The 12,731-nt window shown below is 35.0% G+C and overlaps 1 pseudogene; it reads left to right on the forward strand.

Annotated features, from left to right (window-relative positions):
• The first annotated feature begins 8,929 nt into the window (after positions 1-8,929).
• Positions 8,930-9,028, forward strand: LOC144239533 (U6 spliceosomal RNA; annotated as a pseudogene).
• The last annotated feature ends 3,703 nt before the right edge of the window (positions 9,029-12,731 follow it).

The raw sequence follows: 12,731 nt of genomic DNA on the forward strand, positions 1-12,731 counted from the left end.
TTGTGGTTTGTTTTCTACCAAATCTTCATTATCTCTTTCTTAATATAAATGTTGAATAGCCATCATTTCAGATTTGAGAACCTGCTCTTGATCTCCATACTCTGTTTTGAGTCCAGAGGCTACATGATTAGAACTTGTTAAGATTTTCCTCTTGTTTTATAAATTCTACTTTAGGAATTCTTTTATACTTAGATAATTCTTAATATGTAAGAACTCTGCACCAATAAATAACATATTCATCTTATATTGCCAAAACACAAAATGCTACATTATTTCCATGGCTGAAACTTTAAGTTTCCATGTTCCTAACCTTGAAAAAGTTGTTACTGTATCTGCATAGCTGTATATCTGGAAAATCCTTCACCTAAAATTCTCTGGCCATACAGAAATCTGTCTAGGTGTTCTTGAAACCTAAGGCTTTAATGATTGTCTGGAACTTAAATAACCTTAATGGGCTATCCTCCAATTGTCTCTATGTCTTTTTAAAAATTTTTATACATATATATATTTTTATTTGTTTATTTATGTTTTTGAGAGAGAGAAAGAGCAAGAGACGGTGTGTCAGTGGGGGAGGGGCAAAGAGACAGAGACTCTGAAGCAGGCTCTAGGCTCTGATCTGTCAGCACAGAGCCCAACGTGAGGCTCAAACCCACAAAATGCAAGATTATGACCTAAACTGAAGTAGGAGGCTTAACAGACTGAGCCACCCAGGTGCCCCAATCTTATTTCTAAATTTATTTTTCATTTAAATGTGATCATTCACATATATATTTATTCCTTATTTATCTATTTTATTTTATCTATTATCTATTTTTATCTTATTTACCATCTTTTGACTTCCAGGACCTTGTGGCATCTCCTTTCCTTCTCAGTTCTAATGGCCTGTGTCCTTCCTTAGGACATACTACATTCTCATACATTTTAGTCCACAGTCATCAACATCTAGGTACAAAGTACTGCAAATGAAAATAAATCTTATTTTCTTTAGGTCTAAGCACAAGGGCTTATGAAAATATTTTTTATGTATAGTATAGCTTCATGAAATACTTTGATGTTAACTATTATTTCTCAATTGGTTTTTAAGGTTCTATATAATAATGGTATTATATTATCTCTATTTCTTTTAGAGGAGAAAGTAGATACCTAGAGAATTTATATCACTTGACCAAAGTCACTGAGCTGATATCCAATGAATGGGAGCTTTATACTAACTCTAAGCCAAAGCTTTTTAAAATATTGCATTGGGGCAATATTCTAGTCAGAAATTATTCTTGTAATATTCTTGATATCAATACTTAAGGATATTATCTCTGAGTTTCCCTAAATATTCAATCTAAGCATGTACTTTTAAGGATGTGCTTCCAGGTATAAAGCTTTATGATACTAGGCAGAGGTTGAGGGGGAAATTTTATTCTATGAAAGTCAAAAGATATTTATTAAGTGGCTTCTCTGTTTGGTATTGTGAGGGATTTAAAATAACTAAAATTTAACTGAAATCATACATAGAGTTAGAAAAGAGGAGAGAACTGGGACAGCATCTATAAATATGTTATTATACCTGCTAAATATGTGATCTATGATTAAATGAGTGGAAAAAGATAAGAAGTACTTTAGGAACAATTATAGGTACAAATTACTGAACACTTGTTATGTCTATATACAGGACACTGTATGCAAACACACCTATGTACACACACCTATATACATATGGAGTTAAACCAATCTTTACAAAACTATATGAATTAGATATAGTATCCAATTCCAACGCATAAGGAATTTGAATTTAAAAAATCAAGAAATGCGCCCAAAGTCACAAGATAAGTAAGAGATAAACATTTAGATCCTGTTCTGTCTGTTGCCAAAGGCCACCTTGTTTCAATGCCTCAATAGTGGGGGAAAGTACCATTAAACAGCAAGCTCAGGAAAACCTTCCTGAAGTGAGTGAAATGTGCGTTAGGCTTTTAAGCATTAGCAAGATTTGGATATATGAGGAGATAGGAGAGAGATTATTAAGATTTGGAACAATAGCAAGTACAATGTACTTAAAGGAATGGAAATTTTTATAAGAAATTTAAAGTGCAGTGAGAATATCAATTTGGTTGGAATTATGGTGACACATTGGGAACTAAAGCAGACACAAACAGAAAAGCAAGCACATTGTTCAGGGCTTATAATATTTAGATTTCTAGGTGGAAAATCAAGAAGAGTAATGTAAGTATCCATTGAAGAATATTAATAAAAATAACTTTAAATGTATGTATAATTTTTAAATGTTTGTTTATTTTGAGAGAAAACAAGTAGGGGTGGGGCAGAGAGAGATAGAGAGAAAGAGAGAGAGAGAAAGAGAGACTCCCAAGCAGGCTTCACGTTGTCAGTGCAGGGCCCAAACCTGAGTTCTATCTCATGAACGGTGAGATCATGACCTGAGCCAAAATAAAGTCTGATGCTTAAATGACTCAGCCATCCAGGAGCCTTTATTCATAATTTTTAATTTTTTTATAGCAGTTTTAGGCTCACAGCAAAATCAAGAGGAAGATACCGAAATTTTGCAGATACCTCCTGCCCCTATCCAACATCCCTCCTGTATTTCCTACAACCCCCACCAGAGTGGTACATCTGTTAGAACTGATGAACCTACATTGATAAATCATAATCACATGAAGTCTATAGTTTACTTTAGGGTTTACTCTTGGTGTTTTACATTCTGTGGGTTTGAACAAATATATCATGACACGTCTATCATTATGATATCATACATGGGATATTTACTGACTAAAAATCTTCTCTGCTTTGACTATTCATCTCCTCCCCCCCCTTCACCACTGAATTTTATATAAAAATATCTAATCTTAATAAAGAATATCATGGGGCACCTGGGCGGCTCAGTCGGTTGAGCATCCGACTTTGGCTCAGGTCATGATCTCATGGTTCATGAGTTTGAGCCCCGCATCAGGCTCTGTGCTGACAGCTAGCTCAGAGCCTGGAGCCTGTTTCAGATTCTGTATCTCCCTCTCTCTCTGACCTTCCCCTGCTCACACTTTCTCTCTCTCTCAGAAATAAATAAAAACATTTTAAAAAGAATATCTTAAAATTTGTGTTTTAGGAGATTAATCTATGTTGATATTCTCTAGGAATGAGAGGTAACATATAATAGGACCATAATTTTTCTTAGTTGTCATTTGGAATAATTTATTCATGGAGTGACTATAAAAGAAGGATCCCAAGAAAAAATAGAAGAACTCAAACCTCGGGATACCTGGGTGGCCTAGTCGGTTGAACATCCTATTTTGGCTCAATTCATGACCTCAAAGTTTGTGAGATTGAGTCCCATATTGGGCACGCTACTGTCAACACAGAGCCCTCTTCAGATCCTCTGTGTCCCTCATTCTTTGCCCCTGTCCCACTTGCACTCTCTCACTCAAAAATAAAATAAACATTAGAAAAAAAAAAAAAAAGAAGCCAAACCTCAGTCTTTGAAAAGAGAGAATGGGGCATAGGAAAAAAGTACTAGTTTTCAGTGTAAGTAATAGGAAAAAATGTGATGCAATTCACAGCTGGGTGAAACAGCTTGGTATAATATACCAATTAAGAGTGAGACATCATAGGGGCACCTGGGTGGCTCAGTTGGTTGAGCGTCCAACTTCGGCTCAGGTCATGATCTCTTAGTTCGTGGGTTCGAGCCCTGCATCAGGCTCTGTGCTGACAGCTTAGAGCCTGGAGCCTGCTTTGGATTCTGTGTTTCCCTCTCTTTACCCCTCCCCTGCTCGTACTCTGTCTCTCTCTCAAAAATAAACAAACATTAAAAAAAACCTGAGGCATCATATTAAGTATTAATACTTTAAGAAGTATTAATACTTTTTCTAAGTACCAATTAAGAGTGAGGCATCATATTAAGTATTAGTATATAATCCTGTCCCAACAGATAAAGGAATTGAGAGAAAAAGGACATTTTAGACAGAGATGAGTTTGGTATTACAGTATAAAGAAGCATTGGGAATCATTTAATTTGAAGGTTTGTCTGAAATTGAAGATAGAGGTCAATATTTGAAAATTTGAAAAGTCTTATTGGGGTACCTGGGAGGCTCAATTAGTTAAGTGTCTGACTTCAGCTCTGGTCATGATCTCACAATCCGTGAGCTCAAACTCCACGCTCTGACAGCCCGGAGCCTGGAGCTGCTTTGGATTCTGTGTCTACCTCTCTCTCTGCCTCTCCCCACTCATACATACACACACTCTCTCTCTCAAAAATGAATAAACATTAAAAATTAAAAAAAGAAAATAGTTTTATTAAGGGTCAGAGTATAGAATTTAAAGAAGTGACATCAATGCTTTTCATGTTGAAGAGTACGTTCTTTGAGGGAAGAAAAAAGAGCCAGTGAAGAAGATAAAGACCAGTGAATAAAGTGAAACCAAGAGTGATGCATTTTCATAGAGGAAAGATAGTTTATAAATTATGGAAAATATCACACTAAAGGTTCATTTAAGAACTTTGGTAAATGAAAATTTACTTTGGTAAATGAAAGTCTCATTTGTTTTTTAGCATATATATATTTTTATTTTGTTTTGGCTTAAAGAGATGTTGTAGTTTTTGTTTGCCTTTCATATTTTCCTTCTATAAACTGTAGCCTTCAAAAGAAAGTTCAGATTCCTGTTTAAGATTTCTTTCAAGAGTTTTTCTATAGTGTTCTTACAAAACAAGCATACAAAAAAGAATACTTTGCTGTTTAAGCAAAAAAAAAAATTGAAACAACAAAGGAATAGATCTTTTACAAAAAATTAAATTTTCTAAAACAGTTTATTATGAAAATATGATCTAGTTTTTCTTTATACAAGGGATTGCAAAAAAATGTGTAGAATTTCTAATCTCTCAGGAATGACACAAGAAAAAATTATGATACCATGGATGAATTGCACAGCTCTCATTAGTTATGGTAATATATGTTAGGTATAGAATCAACTTTCTTAAAACGTTTAAAGACTATTGCTTAAAAGAAGTCTTATTGTTTTGAGTCACTATAATTTTCATGTATAACCACTTACATTATGCTAAGAATATATCCAGAGTTCACAAAGAAGTAGATAATAATCACAAAATTGATTTGGGACATACCTTCACTTAAGGAATTTATAGATGATGGTTCTAAAGCATGAATTGATTTTCTTAGGATGACAGATGTAAAATTGAATTGTGTGACGTCAAGTCCATCAAAAGATTTCTAAGGCCAAACTCTCTTCTTGGAAATCGGTATGCATATTTCACATTGCTTTATATACTTTAATTGTATTTGACTCAATTTTCTTAAAAACTGTCAAGAATGCTGCTTTAATTTTAGTAATATAACTCATAGAAGAGTACCACTCCTTTGATAGTAGCTGCCTAGAAAAATTTGATTATTCTAGGTTACATAATCTTTTTAAAAATTCATGTTACATTCAGTAACAGTTTTTCTCCTCTGTTTTAACAGTCTCCCTTCAGAACAGTTTAAAAATAAAAGAAGACAAATCAAATATATACCTCCTATTGTTCAGGTACCACAACAATGGCAAAGTTGCAGAAGCATGGGAGATGCTGAATCACCTAGAAGTCCAAAATTGGTATATTATTGGCTTAAAATTAAGATGCCTGGGTGTAACAACTTGGTATAATATAAAAACACAAAGAGTTTTTAGTTGACTCTGTCTTTATTTGATAAAACTACATCTCTTTCTTCAATCACGTGATTACTGTGTGAATTAAATATGTAATTAAATATCAAGAGCAGATGACCAGCATCTGTATTTAGATCATAAAATTATTTGCAAATAATAGCCCAGCTAAATGGACTATATTTGGTGATAATAATGCTAAAAAGTGGAGGGAGTTTGAAGATTTAAAACACAGGTTACTGACAGGTTACTTTGGATAACCAACTTCTACAAATTCATGAGTAATTAAAATTGGGAAATTGAAGTAACCACAAATAAGTGTTTTTGTAATATGGGTGAATAGAAGGTTGTAATGTAACTGATGGTTTTCTCTAGAAAAATCTAGACAAAAAAAAAATACCATGAGGCATCTGGGAAGGTGGTGGAGTAGAAGTTTTCTAAGTTCACCTCATCCATGGATACATCTAGACAATGGAAGTAACCCTGGAAATGACCCAAAGACTGGCAGAATAGACTGTCCATAGTCAAATATAGAGAAGAAGCCACATCAAAAAGGGTGGGAAGGATAAAGACATGGTTGGGAGCTAAGTGACCCCCAGGGCTATCCCCATAGCTAAGGATGTCTTCAGCACAAAAAGAGAAAAGAGCCTTTCACACCCGGCACCCCAAGCACAGGAAACCACAGAAGAATATGGATCTCCATAACATTTAGCTTTGAAAATCAGAGAGGCATTATTTTGCAAGTTTTTACAATCAGAAGGCTTAACAACTGGAACTTTAAAAAGCAGCAGGCTTAGCTCTACGAGATCTGGAAGAGTAGGAGGAAACAGAGTCTGCACCCTTAAAGAGAGCACAACAAATAGCTCCACAGAGATACAGAGAAAGTTGGGAACGCATCTGAAGGTATTTGGGAGGATGATTTGTTTAGTAATCTCAAAGCATATGTGGGTGGGGCAGGGATTATTGGGAGACTTATCCCGGAACAAAGAACTGCCAGACCCCATTTCCCTTCTCTGCCTGACAGCCTGGACATACAGACACCTGCAGGAACCAAGACAGCACACATTCTCCACCTAGCTAACTAACAGCATCCCATGCCCATGCTTCTGTGGATCTGTTCCCTCCAATCCATATGGCTTTGGCAGGAGTTTTGAGTGGGTGCAAGTTCCCTCCTGTAGTGGACTGTGTGGAACTTGCTGTCACTGCATGACTGACATTCTCCTGTAGATCTGCTCCCTCCAAACCTGCCACAGGAGTTTTCTAAAGTGGTTCTATTTCTTCTCCCACAGCAGATCTGCTCTAATCTTGCTAACACTGCACCCCATCTCTGCATTTTCCTGCAGACCTACACCTTCCAATACACCCTTGGCAAGAGTACATCCAAAGAAGTTCCACAAACCTAGCAGTGTACAAGCAGCCCAGATGGGGGTCAGCACCACCATGAAGTGACTCCTGCCCCAGGGATAGGGGAAGATAGTCATGTACATCAGTCTTACTTCAGCCTCAGAAGTGGGCTGGAGGAAGACATCTGGTCTAACTGTGGGCCCTACTCACCAAAGAAAGCTTCTCAGAGCACAGCACGGATAAAGTACCCTGCAGGTTTGTGCTACTGCAGCTCTGGCGAATACCCAGTCTGTCTCAACACAAATCCAACGAAGCCCCAGATTGGCCCACTAACAACACAGGGAACAAACTCTCACTCAATAAGCAAAGAAAGCCCAATGTAGAACACTGGACTGAAGGCAAACACAACTCAGATATAACAGTAGGGCACATGAAAACACACAGAAGACACCCCTGAAGCTAGAATTCTGATAAATAGGAGATATCATACTGTAAGGCACTACAGGTCCTCTGCTTCATAAGGCCTCTACTTTCAAGAGCAGGAGATGTAACTGACTTTCCTAACACATGGAAACAGACACAGAGTTAGACAAAATGAAGAGAAAGAAAAATATGTCCTAAATGAAAGAACAGGACAAAATCAAGGCAAGAGGGCTAAACAAAACAGAGATAAGTAATATGTCTGATATAGAAAGTAATGGTCATAAAGATACTCCCTGGACTTGCAAAAAGAGTGCAGAACATAAGTGAGACCCTTTACAAAGAGAAACCATACAAAAGAACCAAAGATGAAGAAATCAATAACTGAAATTAAAAATACACTAGATTAAATAAACAATAGACTAGAGAAAACAAAAGAACATATCAATAACCTGAAGGACAGAGGAATGGAAAGTAATCAAGCTGGATAGGAAAGAGATAAAGAAGTAAGTAAAAATGATAAGAGATGTAAGGAACAACATTGACACCATCAAGGGTAATAACATTCCCATTGTAGGGATGTGAGAAGAAGAGAGAAAGGAGACAAAAAATGTATTTGAAGAAATCATACTCTATCCAACAAGGCTATCATTCAGAATAAGAGAGATAAAGAGTTTCCCAGGCAAGGTTAAAGCAATTAATGACTGCTAAGCCATCCATACGAGAAATGTTAAAGGGAATTCTTTGAGTGGAAAGAAAAGACCACAAGCAGGAATAAGAAAAGTAGGAAGCCCCAAATCAATAAAATAAATATAACTATAAAAATTAGGCAAAGGATTCACAAAATGAAAGGACCCAAAGGATAAAGAAGGTGTGAGAATATAATAGAATATTATTCAGCCTTAAAAAATAAAATCTCTCCATTTACAACAACATGGATGGAGTTAGTATTGTGCTAAGTGGAATAAGTCAGTCAGAGAATGATAAATATCATATGATTTTGCTTATATGTGGAGTTTAAGAAACAAAACACAAATGAGCAAAAAGAAAAAAAAAAAAGGTTGAGAGAGAGAGGCAAACCAAGACGCGGACTCTTAAATATAGATAACAAACTGATGAATACCAGAGAGGAGGTGAGTAAGGGGATGGGTCAAATAGGTGATGGGGATTAAGGACTGCACTTGTGATGAGAACTGAGTATTGTATGAATGTGTTGAATCACTATATTATACACCCAAAACTAATATTACACTGTATGTTATCTAAGTGGAATTTAAATAAATACCTAAAAAACAAGGAAACAGTAACTTTGAATGACACATTGGACCAGATGGATCTAACAGTGTATTCAGAAAATCCCATCCTAAAACAGCAGAATACACATTATTTTTCAAGTGCATGTGGAACATTCTTCAGAAAAGAACACATATTAAGTCACAAAACAGTCCTCAACAAATTCCAAAAGACTGAAGTCATATCATAGATCTCTTCTAATCACAATGCAATGAAACTAGGGTGCTCGCTTCAGCAGTGTATATACTAAAATTGGAACAACACAGAGAAGATTAGCATGAACCCTACAAGATGGATGACACAATGCTATGAAACTAGAAATTATGAAACTATGAAACTACAAGAAAAAATATGGAAAGAACACGTATACATGGAGGTTAAATAACATGCTACTAAATAGTGAATGAGTCAATCAAGGAATCAAAGTGAAAATTAAAAGATATATGGAGAATGAAAATGAAAATGCAGTGGTCCAACATTTTTCAGATCCAGCAAAATTTGGTTTAAGAGGGAAGATAAGAGCAATGCAGGCCTACCTTAAGAAGGAAGAAAAAAATCTCTAGTAAACATCCTAACCTTACACCTAAAGGGGCCTGCCAAAGAAGAACAGAGAACCCTCAAACCAACAGAAGGATGGAAATAATAAATATTAGAGCAAAATTAAGTAAAACAGAAACTAAGGAAACAATAGAACAGGTCAATGAATCCAGGAGTTGATTCCTTGAAATGATCAAAAGAGTTGATAAGCCTTTATCCAGACCACAAAAGAGACAGACGGACAGAAAGACTCAAATAACAAAATCACAAATTAAAGAGGAGAAATAACAACTGTCACCAAAGAAATACAGACCTTATACTATCAGAACTTATATATGAATTAAGTAAAGTTGCATAGGAAGAAATCAATATACAAAAATGTTACATCTCTATACACTAATAATGAAGTAGCAAAAGAGAAATTAAGAAAAAAACATTTATAATTTTCCAAAAAAGAATAAAATATGTAGGAATAAACTTAACCAAGGAGATGAAAGACTTATACTCTGAAACTATAAAACATTAATGAAAGAAATTGAAGATGACACAACCAGATGGGAAGATATTTGTGGATTAGAAGAACAAATATTGTTAAAAGGTCCATACAACCTAAAGCAATCTACATATATAATGCAATCTGTACCAAAACACCAATATCATTTTTCACAGAGCTGGAAGAATCAATCCTAAAATTTGTATGTAACCACAAAAGCTCTGAATAGCAAAAGCAATCTTTAAAAAAGAGGAACAAAACTGGAGGTATTACAATCCCTAATTTCCAGATATAATATGAAGCTGTAGTAATCAAAACAGTATCATACTCGCACAAAAATAGATCAATAGAAAAGAATAAAGAGAGCCCAGAAATAATCCCAAAATTATACAGTCAATCAGTCTTCAACAAAGGAGACAAGAACACGTAGTGGGAAAAATACAGTCTCTTCAAAAATGGTGTTCGGAAAACTGGACAGCTACAAGCAAAAGAATGAAGCTGGATTGCTTTCTTTCACCATATGAAAAATAAACTTAAAATGGACTAAAGATCTAAATGTGAGACCTGAAACCATAAGATTTCTGGAAGAGAAACAAGCTGAAAATTCTCTGACATTGTCTGTAGCAATATTTTTCTAGATAAGTCTTCTGAGGGAAGGGAAAAAAAAGGAAAAATAAACTATTGGGACTACATCAAAATAAAAAAGCTTCTTCACAGCAAAAGAAATAATTAAAAAACTAAAAGACAAACAACAGAATGGGAGAAGATATTTGCAAATGACACATTCGATAAAGTGTTGATATCCATAGTATGTAAAGACTTATAAAACACCAAATAAAAAAATAGAATTCAATTGTAAAATGGGCAGAACACATGAAGAGTCATTATTCCTAAGAAGACCTACAGATGGCAGTATCACTCATCATCAGAGAATAGCAAATTAAAACTACAATGAGATATCATCTCACATCTGTCAGAATGGTTAAAACCAAAAACACAAGAAATAAGTTTGGTTGAAGATGTGGAGAAGAAGGAACCTACATGTACTGTTGGTGGCAATGCAAACTGGTACAGCCTCTGTGGAAAACAGCATGGAGCTTCCTCAAAAAATTAAAAATAGAATTACCATACAATCTTGTAATTCCACTACTGGGTATCTAACCCAAAATATAAAAACACTAATTTGAAAGATATATGCATCACTATATTTATTGCAGCATTATTTACAATTGCAAAATTATAGAAGCAACCCAAGTGTTTATCAATAGATGAATAAAGATATGGTATATGTACAATGAAATATTACTCAGCCATAAGAAAGGATGGAATCTTGCTATTTGCGGTGACATAGATGGCACTAGAGAGCATTATGGCAATGAAAATAAGCCAGTCAGATAAAGACAAATACCATATAATTTTATTCAAATGTGGAATTTAAGAAACAAAACAAATGAACCAAGGAAAAAAGAGACAAACCAAAAAACAAACTTAACATATAGAACAAACTGATGGTTACCAGAGTGGAGCTGGGTGGTGAGATGGGTGAAATAGGTTGAAGGAGATTAAAATCATGATGAGCACTTACTAATGCACAGAAATGTAGAATTATTATATTATATACCTGAAATGAGTTTTACACAGTGTGTTAACGATAGAGAAACAAAAATAAACAACATACATACACACATACCACACCCCATAACACACTGAATATGTTGAAAGAGCAGATAAGTGCTAAATATATGGAAGGATGTCATAACAGAATGTGAGAACACTTCTATATGAAAAGTGATAGTTTAAATTTTTTTAATGTTATTCATTTTTAAGAGGCAGAGAGAGACAGAGTGGAGTAGTGGCAATGAGAGAGGGAGACACAGAATCTGAAGCAGGCTCCAGGCTCTGAGCTGTCAGCACAGAGCCTGATGTGGGGGTCAAAATCATGGATGGCAAGATCATGACCTGAGCTGAAGTCAGATGCTTAATCAACTAAGCTACCCAGGTGCCCCCAAATTAAAAAAAAAAATTTAATGTTATTCATTTTTGAGAGGCAAAGAGAGACAGAGTGTGGGTGGGGGAAATGATAGTCAGTATAAGACAGGACACAGAGGGATCTATGTGAAGCAACTGGTAATATATTTACACAGGTCAGAAAGAAAAATGTCTATTGAGGTAAAAGCTTAAGACCATGAAACCAAAAGTGCTGCCTATTTTGAAAATCCAAACTGAGAATACTGTTCTCACCATTTTCAGTGATTTTAATTTTGAGAAATACAACTTTTTTTTTGTTTAAATTTTCAGTGGTTAGAAGTTCTGCAGTGACTGACTTAAATTTTATTCACCTTCATATCCTAAGGTAAAGTGAAGTATGTGTTAGAATATAAATGGTAATTAAATGTTTGGCAATGAGTGAAGTCCTATTGGGATTAGAGAATAAAGATGCACATAGAATCTTTAAAGTGTATGATAGGCACATCACAAAACGGGCACCACGACAGAAAAAAGAGTCAAATACAGGATAATATGATAAAGGTCGTCGCAGAAGAGAAGAAATTTCAGTGATTCTTAACCTTTTAGAATCATGAGCCTTCTCAGAGACTGAGGAAAAATGGCTATATATGCATACATGTACAAACACAATAAAACACACACACACACACACACACTATGATATTTGCTTTCAATTTAGGGTAATTATATACTATCTAAAGCCATTCCTTGATTTCATGAGTGTTTTGCTTTTCTTTTTAATATAGGATAATAATATTTATCCAGTCTGTCCTGAAGCATCATGTTTTATACCTGTGTCCCAATGTAACTATTAATAGTCCTTGATTTTGCTCAACAACAGCAACAAATAAAACCATGAACAAAATGGAAAGAGAATCTATGGATGGCAGAAAATATTTGCAAGTCATTTACCTGATAAGCAGTTATATCCAAAATATATGTTATTCATACAAGTCAACTGCAAAGAAAATTTCAATTAAAAGTGGGCAGG

Source organism: Crocuta crocuta, unplaced genomic scaffold (genome assembly GCF_008692635.1).
Source record: "Crocuta crocuta isolate KB4526 unplaced genomic scaffold, BGI_CrCroc_1.0 scaffold790, whole genome shotgun sequence".
Lineage (NCBI taxonomy): Eukaryota > Metazoa > Chordata > Mammalia > Carnivora > Hyaenidae > Crocuta > Crocuta crocuta.